This window comes from Gouania willdenowi, chromosome 24, assembly GCF_900634775.1.
Source record: "Gouania willdenowi chromosome 24, fGouWil2.1, whole genome shotgun sequence".
Lineage (NCBI taxonomy): Eukaryota > Metazoa > Chordata > Actinopteri > Blenniiformes > Gobiesocidae > Gouania > Gouania willdenowi.
In genome coordinates this window covers 4,997,319-5,014,704 of record NC_041066.1, presented here as the reverse complement: position 1 = coordinate 5,014,704, position 17,386 = coordinate 4,997,319, and the positions used below count along the sequence as shown (strand labels likewise).

At 38.8% G+C, this 17,386-nt stretch overlaps 1 pseudogene; it reads left to right on the top strand.

The window, feature by feature from the left end:
- The window catches only part of LOC114458047 (transcription factor AP-2-delta-like), a 37,311-nt pseudogene extending 20,721 nt beyond the window's left edge, over positions 1 to 16,590 (top strand).
- The last annotated feature ends 796 nt before the right edge of the window (positions 16,591 to 17,386 follow it).

The following is a 17,386-nucleotide window of genomic DNA, read 5'->3' as shown; positions in this document are numbered from 1 at the left end:
AAGAAATACAGATAGAAAAACTGAAAACTCCATTATTGTGATCTGGTGAGAGTAAATTTAACGCAAAAAACTATGCACTTGCTTTTATCGTAAAGTCAAACAAAAATTTAAAAAAATAACTTTATTTTAACTTGTAAATAATGTCATAAAATAATGTATTATCACTTGTCCTTCTGCATAAATCCACACTCACCAGCATAAAACAGTTTTTAAGGCGTTGCCAACAGTCAGCCTGGAGGGGGCCATCTTTAACTAAACTGAAGGCTGGAAGGGACGTACATGCTGCACCCACGCCATTTGTAAACACACTTTATTCATACATGGTGCAAGTGACAGAGTTCATAAGCAAAACCATAATTTGAGATTTGGAAGAAAATCTGTACAAACAGAATTATGGAGAATGTATAAGTCAAGATACACATTTATCGCTCACACTGAACAAAAATATAAACGCAACACTTTTGTTTTTGCACTTCTCCTTTGCGAGATGATCCATCCCACATCACAGGTGGCATATCAAGATGCTGATTAGACAGCATGTTTATTGCACAGGTGTGCCTCAGGGTGGCCACAATAAAAGGCCACTCTAGAAATGTGCAGTTTTGTTTTATTGGGAGGGTCAGTATCTGGTGTGACCACCATTTGCCTGATGCAGTGCAGCACATCTCCTTGGCATAGAGTTGAGCAAGTTGTTGATTGAGGCCTGTGGAATGTTGGTCCACTCATCTTCAATGACTGTGTGAAGGTCCTGGATATTGGCAGGAACTGGAACACGCTGTCGTATATGCCGATCCAGAGCATCCCATACATGCTCAATGGATGACATGTCCGGTGAGCATGCTGGCCATTCAACAACTGGGATGTTTTCAGCTTCCAGGAATTGTGTACAGATCCTTGCAACATGGGGCCATGCATTATCATGCTGCAACATGAGGTAATGGTCACTGATGAATGGCACAACAATGGGCCTCAGGATCCCGTCACGGTATCGCTGTGCAATCAAAATGGCATCAATACAATTCACCTGTGTTTTCTGTCCATAACGTACGCCTAACCATATCATAACCCCACCCCCACCATGGGCCACTCAATCCACAACATTGACATCAGCAAACCGCTCACCCACACGACACCACACGCGCTGTCTGCCATCTGCCCTGAACAGTGAAAACCGGGAAGAGAACACCTCTCCAACATGCCAGACACCATCGAATGTGAGCAATGTGCAGAAATTCTTTGGTTATGCAAACCGTTTGTTGCAGCAGCTGTTCGGGTGGCTGGTCTCAGACAATCATGGAGGTAAACATGCTGGATGTGGAGGTCCTTGGCTGCTCTGGTTACACGTGGTCTCAGATTTTGACCAGCATTTATTTGATTGGATCCAGCACCTCTTTTAAAAAATGAAAATAATTCCAACACCTTTTTTGCATTTAGGTGTTTTGATTAAAGTTTTGAATTATTATATTTGGACAGCTGTGTCTTATATTGAGTTGAAATCACTGAAAATTTTGTTGTAAACACAAAATTGAATGTAGACAGCACGAGTGAGGAAGACGGGAAAGTCAAGGTACGCCCCCCACGCTACGTCTAAAGTGCGATTTTGCACGAAAACTGCTTCTATGTCAGCTTGGAAAACGGTATAAAATGACAAAAAAAAAAAGGCAGTTGGATTTAAAGAGCTTTTTTAAGCCAATAAGTGAAGCTAAGCCTGAGGTTTAGAAGTCCAAGCTTGCTTCTGTGGAAAGTGTGGAGCAGCAGCAGTAGCAGAAGCACAGCAGCAGTTAGCTTAGCGACTAGCAGCACCTGTAGCAATGATGCTAATGCAGGAGAACCTGCCTCCAACAGACAGGACACACGTGAAGAACGATCCAGGGGACATGAGGAGGACTTAAGATGAGCTGCGACTCTTGGCTTATGAAAGACAAGGCAGGCCTCGGCTGTTAAATATGTTAAAAAGTTGAGAGGATACAAAGTTCTCCATGGCTGTTTTTTTGGCTGTTTTGACAAATGAAAGGTAAGCACGCATTTTATTTTCATTTTCTGCTTTAGTGCTGATTCATTAGTGGAGTTGTGGCCTTATGTTATGGGTGTAAAAGTTTGTAAATATTTTGTTTTTGTGGGTTTTTGTGTTTTGAAAGTTTAGTGTCCTTTGTGACTAAATTAGCGGTGATTTTGTGCTGTCCTTGTTGCTGAAACACAGCAGATTACAGCTGTCACTCAGAGCGAGAGAAACGTATGCACTCCATAACGGGTGATCGGTTGTTTGTGTTCACGTGATATAACGGGCACATCTAGTTAGCAAAAGGCGCTTTTAAAAAAATGTATTCCGTGACATTTTTGTCTCTTTCTTTGTGCCGGTGTAGTGTAGAATAACCCTACCGTGAAAGTTTCCTATGGTAGACAATGGGCATGTGCACCTGGTGAACTGCGCATGCGTCATGTTGAAAAAAAGTTCAAATTCAATTCAGCTCTGGTGGACATTCCTGCAGTCAGCATGCCAAATGCACGCTCCCTCAGAACTTGTAACATCTGTGGCATTGTGCTATGTGATTAAACTGCACATTTCTAGAGTGGCCTTTTATTGTGGCCAACCTGAGGCACACCTTTGCAATAACCATGCTGTCTAATCAGCATCTTGATATGTCACACCTGGGAGGTGGGATGGATCATCTCTGCAAAAGAGAAATGCTAATGTGTTAACACATTTAGACAGACTTGTGAACAATATTTGAGAGAAATAGGTCTTTAGTGTATACATATTTTAGATCTTTGAGTTCAGCTCATGAAAAATGGGAGCAAAAACCAAAGTGTTGTGTTTATATTTTTGTTCAGTGTAAAACTGTAAACTATTTCATCCCAACTCGTACATTTAATGCATCACGATATTGAAAATTGGCACAAAACTATTGTATGCTTGTAGGAGTAGATTGGTGCAGGACTACATGACAAAACAATAACTATGTTCCGATCTACAAGTTCAAAAAAGTTATTTTGGGTAGTTTATTTAACTTTAATAGAGGGAATCAGTTAAATTTAAAACAAACCATTTGCTTCTTCAATATTAACTTTAACTGACCAGTTGCTCCAACACAAGCCCCTGAAGTCCCATGTGAAGCTCCTCACGATAAAACCAGAGACGTGTCTGTAAAATAATGCACTTCATCGTCAATGCCTTTTATGGCATTCAATACGGAGAAGCAATTATACATACATAGAATTAGAGGAAATGTGGACAGTGTTTGTTCATAGTTAATATGTTTAAAGGTGTGATTTAAAAGATATGGGAGTATGTATAGATGTAGGACATGTAGAACATTTCAGCAACTTCAGCCAAATGTTCACATACAGTGAATTCACTCACGGCTGCAAACTGATCTGTTTAGAATTAAGTGTGCTTGTTTTATGTCAGCATGAGTGTGTGTATGTGCATGTGTGTGTGTGTACTGAGGTCACCTTCCCCCCCCCACCCGATCGCCCAGGGAGTGTGTGTTCACAGGGTGTCTGTGCTGAGGAGTTCCAGGGTGAATACAGAGTGGAGCCTCATTGGGAATAAGCTGTCAGATGAAACACTGAGGAACTACTAAGAGACACAGATACAGAGAAAGAGTGTGAGTGTGTGTCTTTGTGTGTGTGTGTGTGTGTGTGTGTGTGTGTGTGTGTGTCTCAATGCCAACTGTGTGTGTATGCCACATGTGTAAATGTGTGCTGCAATACATGTCTTATAGTTTAGTGAGCATTTGCTTTTGTTGGTCTCCCCCGTGTGTGTAAGTGTGTGTATTGGGGCTCTCTTGGAATTTTAAACTACTGCATGTTTGTGCACGGATCTACATATTTACTCGTGTGTTTCACTTTTTGTGTGTCTACGTGTACACACACGTGTGTGTTTGGGAAGTTAAAAGAGACGACCGAGGCCTCTCCCTCAGCCCTCAGCAGACTTACTTCTTTTCCTCTTTGGCTTACCCAGAGATCACACATACACACGCACGCACACACACACACACACACACACACACACACACACAAGCTCACATTTTTGTAACTTTCCAAACAAAACAAAGAAATCCAGAGTGGAAACATCAAACTATAGAACCTCCCCTCAGCCACATATTAACACATGTTGATTTAGTAAACTAATACTTTTTTTTAATCATATTTGAATCACTCTGAATGAAATGGTTAAATGATGATGCTCTAAGAGAGGAAAGGGGCAGGACTTACTAAATGAGCCAATCAGATATACAGTATATAGTTGACTATATCTGTAGAGCACCAAGTAGCCCTCATGGACCATGTGAGGTGCCCTCAAGTGCTCTACTCGCCAATGAGCTCCATCTAAAATCTGATTTACTTTCCAGGATTCAAACTCACAAAGATAAACACAGATGAGAGATGTAGTTAGTACTTAGTAGAATTAATTACGTTATATATAATATATAAATTTGCTGGATTTCATAGAAAATTGTATGAAAATGAAACTATTGCATAAATTAGGAGAAATAAGTCTTTCATGTTGACACCTCAACAATTCTTACCTTTTATGGTACCTTCTTTATTACCTTATTCTCTAATTAAAGTGAAACCGTAAAAATGTAGTGTGTAATAAGTGCATTTCTAACTGGTAGCCCTTCGGACTATACAGTACCTATGAAGTAGCTCACAGCTTCAGAGAGGCTGGTGACCCCTGCTGAGTGCAGAGGATATAGAGCAAACATAGACGACCATTGGCCCAGCAGTCACATGTGGCACTTAATCTAATTTTGTGAAACCCTGAAGACAAAATGCACAAAAGGAGTCCAAAATATACAAAATAACTGAAAAATATGCAAAATGACGACCAAAGACACAAAATGAGAAATCAAACACATTAAATGACAAGAAAAAAAACACAAAATAACAACAAAAATGAGGAAAATAAACCCTGAATGAATATCAAAACACAATAAATGACAGGAAAAAATACATGAAATGACAAAAATAAACAAAACGATTACACTGCACACAAAAGATGACAAATTTACACAAAATGAGAACAAAAACATGTATTGACTGTCAGATGTTAATACTGACATGATCAGCATTTAAAATATAACAGTTTTATGATATCCCACCAGTGATGTGCAGTCAAGGTAGGCAAGGTAGTCAGTGCCTACCCAAGGGTGAATTGATATTTTTCATTATTTGTTTTAATCATAATATAATTGTAAATTATTTATTTTTCAATTTCCGATAGCCTACAGTACCTATAAGTTTGAAAATGTCAACATTTTGTGCTTTTCATAGCCCAAATCACTAAACATCGCTATTTCCTAGCCGCTGTAAGGCAGGAGGAGGCCACACCCCTTCTCAAAAGCACATTGCTGCTCTGTTTCTGTTCCCATAGCGTGTTTTCATGTGTTTGCACATGCACAGTCTGTTCCCCAAGATGAAAACCAGCCCCCTCACTTTGGCACTCACATCCTCACTTCACTGCATTTGATTAGACTCAGTGCCTGTGGGAGGAGCATATTTACTTACTGTGTGGAAGTGATGTAAACACATCGCCACAAGATCCAGTCTGTGACTGACACACGAAGGGGATGGAACCACTGATGTAAGTAGCCCAAACTGGACTGTAACAAGTCTGCTGACCAGAGTCCCCAAAGTCTGTAGAGTTCCTTTTATCATCACAATATAATACATGTGTTTCCTCTCAGTTCCAGAGTGTGCAACGACTCACGAGAGAAGAGGCTTGATTAGATACGTGGACACACTTGAACTTATCAACCTGACAGAGAAGCTCCCGGAGCCACTTTCTCCCGTCCTGCTAACACACACACCACACAGACTGAAATAGAATTCAAATAAATGAGATAATCAATCCATTTATCCAAACTGTTTCACTTCTGCCCCCTTTAAAGAGTGAAAACATTTCAGTCCTCCGTCACAACAAAATGTCAACAATGGGTGTTACTTCCTCTGAATTCAATTAACATTTAATTATGAAATTTATTATCTTTTTAACTGAATATGAAAACTATGAGGTCAGCTACAATGGGTAATGATTTTACCTTCATTGAAAAAGGTAATAATTGTGACTATTCTTCTTCAAAACTCATAAAAACAACATAAAATGTGCAATCACATTTTTTTAACAAAATAATAAAGTTGTTAAAGTGCAAATATTTTTTCTTCTTTTTATGACACGCACCCACCAGTTTGGGAACCAGTGCATTAATCAATTTTATTATTTATACAACATTTCTCATATACAGGAAAATGCATTACAAAGTGCTTTACAGTAAAACAAAGTCCCATTGGTCCCCAACACCCAATACAAAACACATAACGGTTTATAACATAAAAAAACATGAGATGTCCCAATACATGAATAAGAATCAGTCATATAATAGATCGATCACTCCCATGAGTGAGACTTAACGGCCTGATAAGAGGGAGGTTTGACAAAAGACTAAAACAAAATAAAGAGTGACGCTCATCATGGATACCACAGACTGCACCTCCACCAATCAGCAACACTACATCACTTCATGGTTGTAAGTATTTGTCTAATTTTAGTTCCCTGAAGTTCCTGCACTGCTAAATTTGGAGGGGAAAAAACTGATCACAGCTGGCACATCTGCAGCGTGTCCCCTGACATTGTGTATGGGATGGAGATCAAACTGAGCTTTAATGTTCCCTGCTTCTGCCACCTGAGATGCAGTCGTAAAATCAATTAAAGATTTGGATATCTTTAGCATATTTGGTTTGAGTTTGTCACTACAGACTCATTGGTAAAGATCATTTGTTCAGTCGGTCTTTAATGTAGTCATCTTCAGTCGGTTTGCACTTGTTTTGTGAAACTTTTTCCTATTTTTGGACCAAATGGGAGCAGAAATGAACAGTAAGATTATCTGAGTGTGTTTGATAAAGGAACAGGAGTACTTCTGGCCAAGTCCTGGAGAGCTGCTGTCCAGCATGTTTTAGATGCGACTGCAGTGTCATCAGCAGAGGTGAAAGTAATGGATTCAAAGTACTCACGGTGTTGTAAGTTGCTTTTATGGGTAATTTTTTTGATTATATATCTAAATCAGTCATTTCACTTGTACTTAAAGCAACACAGTGTAACTTTTGGCCACTGGGGGCGCTAGACCTGTAACTTTCACGTCAAGCGCTCGTAGTGGCCACAAGCACTGCAGCACTGTTGCAAAAATCAACAGTCAGTCAGTCGGGCCAGCCTCCCTTGTCTTACGATTGTGTATACAGACAGTAGTTGACCTGTTGGTTGAAGAGAGATCATTGACTCACTATTAAAGAAAAGTAAAGTTAGTTTTATGTAAGTAGGAATCTGTCGCTTGAGCAAAATGTCTGAAGGTGTGTTCACACCGAACACGACAGAAGTGACTGAAGCGTTTCATTCAAATCAATGTAATTGACGTGACCTCAAGACTCAAGTTATCCCCCCTCAAGCGATGTGACTTGCGTGATATGAGCGACGAGGTCAAGCGTGACCTCGTCGCTCAAAGTTAGAAAATTCGAACTTTTTAAGCGACTTCAAGCGGCAACTCTCCCATCCTTCACTGTGTGTAGAGCTGAGTCAGCAGTTCCTTCCTGGTCCCTCCCACTACAGTGAGATGGCTGCAGTGGAGGGCTGTACTACACTTCCTCTATTTACCAGGGCAAAATTAAAGCAGTTAATTGCTTGAATAAGCCTACATTCTGAGTGAACTCCTCCTTTAGTAACTCCGTAAGTCAGGGGTGTCAAACTCATTTTAGTTCCGGGGCCAAATACGGACCAGTTTGATCACACGTAGGCCGCAGGTTTTAGGCGGGAAAACCAACAATTTCAATATTAATGTGCAATAGTTTGCACTTTCAGATATAAATTAGACATCAAGAATGGAAGGCATCAACCATATTTAAGCATTAAGCACCAGATACTTAAATGTCCTTTGATTTTTTGATTTTTTGACCAATTTTTATATAATTTGGGGCTTTTAAGAAAAAAATGCAGGATTTTGGAAAAATGTAGTTTTTTCAACAATTTACAGGTGAATTATTTGGTAATTTACACAATGATTCATTTTCACTTTCTGCAGCGGGCCGAATTGGATGCTCTGAAGGGCTGGATTTAGCCACCGGGCTTGAGTTTGATGTATATGCCGTAAGTTGATCATTTAAATCATAAAAGCGGAGCTGTTTATAATAAGTGCTGTAAACGTACGGCCGGAGAAGAAGGAAAAGAAGTGATCAGACCTCTCTGCTCTGTCACCGCTTCCACACACACACACACACACACACACACACACACACACACATACACACACTGTTCCCTGGTCATTGTGTCAGTGGAGCGATCAAGTGATGGAGTGACCAAAAAGCACCACTATGTTCAAGCGACTCATCATGGGTGATTGAAGTGCCTCCTCAGAAGCAATTTTAAACTAATGCTTGCCTCGACCATGACCAGGAGTCGATCAGGTGGAAAAATAGTAGCTAAAGCCTTACCTCCATGAATATATCAGAGCCTGTGGTCACGTGACTGCCGTAAAGTGAAACGTTCTCCAGGCATTCTCCAGGTCACATGACCTGGCCGACGACGATCCGTCTTCTCCAAACTCACATAGTCGGTATTTCCAGGGGAAGCCCCGCTCGGAGCATTGATACTGTCAAGTTCTGTATATTGGCCTCAAGGATCATTTAAAATAACTCATATGGGTCAACTCTTTAGGTTACACAGTCCGTGGTATGGCTTTAAGTACCTAAAGTAATTCATTACATTTATACACCCAACCATTACTGAGTACATTTTTATTTATTGTTTTTAAAATGATCAACGGACTTTGTGAAACTACAAAAAAAAAGATATGACCAGACAACAATAATAGCCGACCAACCAGATTAAAGGTAATGCACCGAGGCAAAAAAGCATTGAATGCTTCCCGGTTTTAGAGTTCATAAATGTAGCTATATTAGAGCCTGAGAATTAAACAAAACATGAAATAATTGGTGTTATTTTATTTAAAAAATAATTGTACATTTTGACAAACTTTTATTTTATACAGACGTCTTTGTTTGAATTGCACAAGATCTGGTCTCTTCCTTTTTGAGTTCATGAGATGTTTATTGTAGGCAAGGGAATCATGGCAAAATAAACATAAGGGGTGAAAGTAACGAGTAACTTTTACTTTGAGTACTATTTAATTGAGCTACTTTTTACTTGTACTTGAGCATTTTATGTATGACTTCCTTGTACTTGTACTTTAGTACAATTTCAATCAAGTAACAATACTTCTACTTGAGTAGGACATATCAGTACTATTCACACCTCTGGTATCATGTAGTTCTACAGAAAGCCTAATATTAAATATAATAATAAAGCCTAATACTGAGATTAGTCAGGAAGTTGTTGGTTAATATCAGAGCACAGTCGCAGCAGCAGACGTGAGAAGCACGGGAGAACATTATGATAATGGGACGTTACCGGGAAAACGTGTGCATGTGTCCCTCAGGTAAAAACAGGGGAACACGGAATCAAATCCAAGCCAACATCCTGAGACTGTTCCTGTTGATAAATTGATATCATTAAATATAAATGGAGAGCATTTCGTTCCTGACGCCGCCGGCTGCGAACAGGAATGCTTTGAATCCGACGCCCGTTATTTTCCCCCAAATCATCAAATCTGACAACAAAGGAAAACTCAAATAGACTGCCTTAATGAGTTACACTCACACACACACACACACACACACACACACACACACACACACACACACACACACACACACACACACACACACACACACACTAATGCGTCCTCTAACCATCTTTCTTATCTATCTCTGTCTGCTCCAAACACACACATGCACACACTCTTTCTTTGTGATCAATTCACATCAAACATTCCCTCATTTAAATATTCATATAAGGTGTTAGAAGATGGCCGGCCTCATGCACTCTCTCCCTGCTCCTCTCTGCAGCTGTATTAATAATTCCCCCTGTCTCTTCGCTGCACAGAGTTAGAGGTTTTTCCCTTCAGACAAAGTTTCTAGAAGTTTCTATAAATTAATAAGAGTGTGTTCTCTGTGAAGCCGCCGGCTTTGAACCCAAGCGTATTGATCTTGCAGGTGAGTCGGCCGTGCCGGATCACGACTTCAAACAGAATGTGATGTTTCTGTGTGAGAGCGAGGGCCCGGCCCAGAACAATGCCCGTATTAGCCCAGTACATGTGACTGGTCCAATGTGAGCGGGCAGCATGCAGGGAAGGTGGGATTTTGATCCTAATGGTTTGTAGAAGAGGTCTGCACCTCTGGGTGCTGAAGTCACTGGGAGCTGATGGATGTCCTTCTCCTTCAGAAAGTTTGGATGAAGATGTGTGAGAGACTCCTGACTTTAAGTGTGTCTTTTACCTTTTTTTTAGTCGTTTTATTGTAGTTTTTAACAGAGATCTGCACCTCTTATATCAATGCTCTTTTATTGTTTTTTATGAACAATTTTTTAAAATAAATTTTAAAACTGTTCAGACTCCTATAAAAAAGATTTGATAAATAACAAAAATAATTACTGGTGGGAGAATAGAAGGAGTTTACGATATAATACATTTGGTTTACAATAATGACTCAATATGTTGGGAAAGGGAAAAATACCCATATTGTTATTTGACTTTAAATAAACCACAACATAAATGAGACCAATTATTTATTATTAAAATAATAATTTATTATTTAAAGTGCAAAAAGCGCCACTCTGAAAATACAATGCAAAACAGAGACTGAGAATTCATGCCAGCATATAATTATAATCATATCATCAAAATCATTTCCATGCATGAACTTTACATAAGTTTTTTAAACATCAAACTGTTGACACAACAATATTAGCATTGGGTGTATTTGTACTAAGTAACATCAACAATGTATTTCCTGACAAACTATTACCTGAAAAAGTATGTGTGCATAGATAAATAATAACACACAGTAAATCTGATAACTGATTTGGAAATAGTAACGTGTGATTTCTCGTCACTAAAGTGGTCGTATTACCCATTACTACTAAGTTACTATATCTATGTTTAGAAACCAATGTAAGGCTGAACTGTTGCTGAAGAGCAAAAATACCAAACATTCTAATTTAAGAAACAGATCCTACAGATGATCTTTTTCATGGAAAATGAATTAACCATTAAAGCCTGTCCTGGTGTTTGCAGGTACATCTAATTGAAGTAATCCTGAATGGCTTTGTATGGAATAAAGAGTTAAACTAAACTCTTCATTTCCCCCATTATTTTCAGCTTCTTTCAATATATAAAATGTTTACTGGTTCATTAAAAAAAAAAAACTGAAATACCATTTAACACGTGTATGAAAGTCTACAAAATGTTCAAAGGTTGACTTTTTTATTCTCTTTAAAGTGTTTAAAACACAATCCAATGTCACAGGCACTTAAAACATGAATTTGTTCTTTTTTTAATCACTTATTTCTGTTCAGGGTATGTTTGGATATTTCTCAGCTTCAGTTTTTTCTTTGCCAAATGCAGAATCAGGAAGTGAGCACATCATTAGTAAGATCCTGACCTTTATTTGGGAGACGGTTTTGTGTTTTTCGCAATTACAGATTTACAGAGATACTTTACTCGGAAAATTAAATTAGATATTAACATACTACTGAGGTACACTTTCATTATTCCTCATTTTCATCAGACGTCGTTCTTGATTTGATGTATTTGGGACGTTAAAGATGGTTTCAGAACAACCAACTTTTCCCAATAAAACTAGTTTTACACTAACATGCACTGAAGCGACAAGTTTTGATTACTTTTAGATTCAAATATTGACTTTGTTTTACATACAAACAAATAAAGTGTGAGATAAAAAGGGTTTTCGACGCACACACACTAACTGTCATGAGGTGAGACGTGCAGCTCTTTAAACGTGAGCGTGGCTCCGTGTGTGAGTGAGTCAGACACAGTCTTGTTAAAGCGCTGATTAGCGATTAGTGGATCTGGAGGCTGACGGCGGCGCTGATCAGTATTTCCTCTGTGTCAGAGCTTTAGGGAACAAATCCCAACATTAACCCGGCTCTTATCTTGCCTGCTGGAGCGCTAGCAGCAGCCTGCCAGCCATAGGCCATACATCCAGATACAACCGCCAGCCAAAGTGCGCCAATCCTCCTCAGACGTCGCCTCATTGTTGTCTCATTTCAAATCAAACCCACATTTGATCATTGCACGGCATCCAGTGTTGCTCTCAGCATCAAAGTTGATGAGCTGTGACACCCGATATTTAATAAAAAAAAAAAAGTCTAAAGTTTGTCGCAATCTGCTTGACAACATTGACATTTAAGCAGCACCCCTGGAGGGAGAAGTCAGTGTGTTCCTATAGTTCTATAAAAAGTGTGAATCCCCTTGAAAAGCAGTAACTGAAGCAAAATGCTGCTTTAAAGAGCTGACGTACGTCTCACAAGATGCTGAAGGAATGCTGGATGGATTTGTTTTAACAATTGAATCATTCATCTCAATATGAAACACAGCTACAATCTACTGTTTTAAGGTCAGGGGGTTCAAACTCAGTCCTAAAGGTTTTAGACGTTTACTCTGATAGGAGAAAGATCAAATGTACCATCATGCAACGCCCTACACCAGGTAGAGGAAAGCAAGGCAGGCAAAAGAAGTGATGGAAGAGGACATTTTTTTATATTCTTATTGAGTTAAAAAGGTCATACCTAGAGTTAGTGTCTAAGTATGTTCATTTTAAATGTAAAACATGGTTTCTGCTTCTGCTGACAATCCGATGGGTGTATATCTATGAAGTAGAGCTGAAATGATAGTTAAACTAAACATTGTTCAATTGATTTCATCACATTGGTCCAGACAAATCAATCATTAGAGTCAAGCTAATGATCACACAATACCAGTGGTTCCCACACTTTTTGTGCCCAAAGTTCACCAAAGGACAAGTCAAAATCTGAAGGCACACCAACTGAGCAAAATAGCCTTTATAATAAACACTCATGTAAAATATCTGTAAATGTGCATAATTATATACCAATGCCAAATAAAATGTGACAAAGGTAACTATATTACGCATTAAATATTTGTTAACGAAATATTTTAAAAACAAAATGTAGTTATAGAGTTTGCCTCTGTATTATGAAATGATACGCAGTAGTAAATTAAAAAATATATTATTTTTGTGTAATTACATATTGCAATAATTAGGGCCCTATAAAATCTGTTTGTTTTTTTTTCAAATTCTGTTTTATTATTTCCCAAATTCTGTTTTTTTTGAAAATATAGAAAAATATTAGTTTTTAACTCCTGCGATGAAACAAAATAAATATTAATAAAAAACTCATAATAAAACAAAATTGTATGTCAAAAATAAAGTAAGATACAATTAAAAGGTAAATATAAATTGTAGCGACATGGATTGTTCTGACTGCTCCTTTTTTAATTATTTGTATGTAAAATAAATGACTACAATCCTCCATCAAACAGTCAATAAAATTACAGAAGCAAAGTGCTGTTGTTTTTGTTTTGCTGTAATTTGTCTGGTTCAGGGGTCATGGTGTTCACCGACAGCTGTGGGTCTGATTGGAGGTGACACCCATCAATCAGCACACATTGTCCCGCCCACTCTGTCCAAAGCAGCAAAGCCAGTGAAGCTGCTGACAGGCGCTCATCACACAGTCCTTTTCATGTCTGCCTTTATACTCTGCTTCAGTGTGTGTGTGTGTGTGTGTGTGTATGTGTGTTCATGCGTGCGTGCAGGACTATCCATCTTAAAGCTGCTGTTGAGGTGTGAAAAGTCAACTTTTTGGTGTGTGTGTGTGTGTGTGTGTGTGTTTATGTGTGAGTGTCTTATTAATGCATACACATGCACACGCACACACAGTAACATCAAACAGGCCAGCTGTGTGCATGTGGAGCCTGGAGAGCAGTGATGGCCTGCAGAGACAAATACACACACACACACACACACACACACACACACACATCCCTATAAGAGGAGGTGGTCGTGGTGAGCACAGTGAGCCTGAGAAGAATGGAGAGTGTTCCAAGGTGGTCCAACCATGGTGAAGATGATGCAAGAAAAAAAATAAGAATGAAAATGTGGGGGAAGCTGGTAGTAGATGGTAGTTAGTGACGTTTCTGTCCAAAACACACGTTAACCTCTGTTAGATGTAGCTGATGATTGATGATTGTTTTACCATCAGACAGACTCTGGTCTTCATTTAATAATAAACAAGAATTTCAGTCAGCTAGAGGCACAATCAATTATGTCACTTTTTAGTTTGTTACACTCAAAAAACGGATACATTTTTGATTTTACATGTACTGTGATTGATCAGTAGCCACGATTTGGAACTTGACTTTCTTTTATGCGCAAATGCTTGTTTTGTGAATTTTTGGGGATTTTTATTCAAACAAATAACCTTTTATTATTTAATGTTTAAATCGTTTTGGCTTTGGCAATAAATGTCAAAATATTCAATGGATTTATATGAACATGAACAGTTCAAAACCATCAAGGCACTAAAGTTGTCATTATCCAACCAGGTTTCCCAAGTTTCCCCATTCCTTTTAATAATGGCTGCTTAGATACTTTCTATTTACATTTTTTTTTAAATCAGGAATTTCTCCTTTAAATGTCCAATGTCAATTATGATTTACTTCTAGTCATAGTCTTTTGACTAAAATGCAACTTAGTTTCAGTCAAACTGGAGTCATCAGGGTATTTCAGTTGTAGTTGTAGTCAACTAAATGACATCAAGATTTAAAATAAGAAGCATGAGTTTATGGATTAAAAAAATAATATTAATTAACATTGATCAACCTGATATGGGATGATATTGTTTGTAAATACACACAGATCGATGTGATCAGTGCATAATGTAAGACCACAGGATCACATGTGAAATATCGGGGCATAAATGCAGCCAAAAACACTGAATGTGAAAGTAAAAACATCTGTAAAGTAACAGGCTAATGCCATGCCTGACTCGACTCATGGCTACACAGGAAATCAGTATTTTAGGACATGTTTTTATTAACACCCTATATGTGTACTACAGAAATGGGTGGGATTAAATCTACAGGAAGAAAATAAATTCCAACAGTACCGAATATTCCATAGCAATCCCCAAAAAATACATTGGAAAAAATTTATCAGATCCATTTGATCTATAGCTGGAAAAACAAGGTTGATCTACGCTAAATAAATTAAAAAAAATACACATTTGAGCAAAGATTACATTGGTCTTGATAACATAGATTGAGATTTGATTAATGGTACACTAAAGCTACCTAACACCTGTATATGTATACATTTCATCCAAAAGTTTTTCTGTGACCTCAAACTTTGCCAATGTGACATTTCTGGTGTTTTCATGGATTAAAAGTTGTGCCAAAACAATGGCTGATGTTGACTTTGTTGCTTTCTACAAAAACAAGAGAATACGGACAAAATTGAATGTCTCGCAAAGTGACATAATAACATGGGGAACAGCATAAACGAACCAGGACAAAATGTAACTTCAAATTCATGTTATAGTAGACAATAAAGCAGAGAAGAAAAGCTCTCCTAAGGGACCTTTACTCTGGCTTAAACAGTGTGGCGCTGATGCTATGATAATGGTAATCACGGACTGTTGAAGAGACACAAACCCTGATGATAGAAGTCCTTTTGAGTGGGAGTCCTTCAACTGTCTGTGATTACTCCTTAACTTCAGCCACCAGAGCATAGGCCATGCACTGTTTAAGGAGAAATAAAGAGCAAGCCCCTTAGGAGAGCTCTTCTTCTCTGCTCCATTGTCTACTATGAAACCGCAGAGTTGGAACCGTCACCCCCTGCAGTCATACATTTTTTTCAGGTCACAACGGTTTTTATCCTTTTTCAGTAAAGAAAATAGTTTTATATCCGCATCTTTAACTTTTCATGATTATTTAGAGTAACCAAAAGCAGCACAAGTTGGCATTTTGAACAATGAAGCTGCTACATGATCTAAAAAGCAGGCTGAATGCTTAAAATATGGGATGTTTACAGATGTCACCAATCACGTGATTTCAAGATGGAGGAAAAAAGGCTCTCACCTGAAAAGTAGTCCCATATCTAAAAGATAATAAAACGAATACGGTGCATAATAATGCGTGTTGCTAAGTATAGATCTTCTAATAAGTACATTCCAAAGTTTGTTGGCCAAACTTGTAAAAACAGAGGAGGATCCCTTTAAAATGTAAAAAAAAAAAAAATAATAATAATAATAATAATAATAATAATAATAATAATAAAAATAATATATGGAGAAAACAGCAAACAATTAGTTTGATATGATTAAATAGTTTATCTTAAAGGCACAATGTGTAACTTTTGGCCGCTTGGGGCCTTAGACCTGTAACTTTCACGTCAAGCGGCCCTAGTGGCCACAAGAGCCGCAGCACAGTACAGTCAGTGGCTGGGATGCGAAGCGGGGCTGGGCTCACACTGCGGCTGGTGGAGCAGCCGCCGCCGCCATCCTCCTGGGGATGGGCGACCCACCGTGCATGGGGCGGTGTCCAGCGCCAGGCGGAAGGCGGGTCGGGCAAAGGGGGCCGGGTCTCGGCGGCGTCTTTTTAACCTCCTCAGAAGCAGTTTTAAACTAATGCTTGCCTCAGTCATGACCTGGAGTTGAACAGGCGGAAAATAGCAAAATCCTTAGCCCAATGAGTATATCCGAGCCTGTGGTCACGTGACTGCCGTGAAGTGATACGTTATCCAGGCATTCTCCAGGTCACGTGACCTGACCAAAGACAGTTGTCTATCCAAACTTACATGGGCGGTATTTCAGGAGGCAAGCCCCTCTCGGAGCATTGATTATGTCAAGTGATGTATATTGGCCTGAGGAATAATTTAAAATAACTCATAAGGGGCGGTGTTTAGCTCAGTGGGTAGAGCGCCCGCCCCATGTACAGAGGCTATAGCTCCTCACCTGCAGCGGGTCCAGGTTCGATTCCCGGCCTGGGACCCTTTCCTGCGTGTCATTCCCTGCTCTCTCTGACCCCCTTTCCTGTCAAGCAACTGTCATATAAAAGGCCACTAGAGCCAAAAAAAAAAAAAAAAAAAAAAAAAAAAAAAAAATAACTCATAAGGGTCAACTCTTTAGGTCAAAAAGTCCGCGGTGTGCCTTTAATACAAAAACCATCACCTCTATCACTCTAAATTCAGTTATCGTTTATTGAAAGCACTTGTTCACTGTTTTTTTTTCCTTTCCTCTCTTATGAATTGTATTTATTGCTGTGTTTCCAAAATGCTTATAATAATATGATGCTATTGATGGTTGTAAATATAATTTAAGCATGTTGTCTGTATAGGCTGCACACATTATTTGCACAGTTAAAAAAAATCCTCTTCCTGTAAGATGTGATCTCCACGT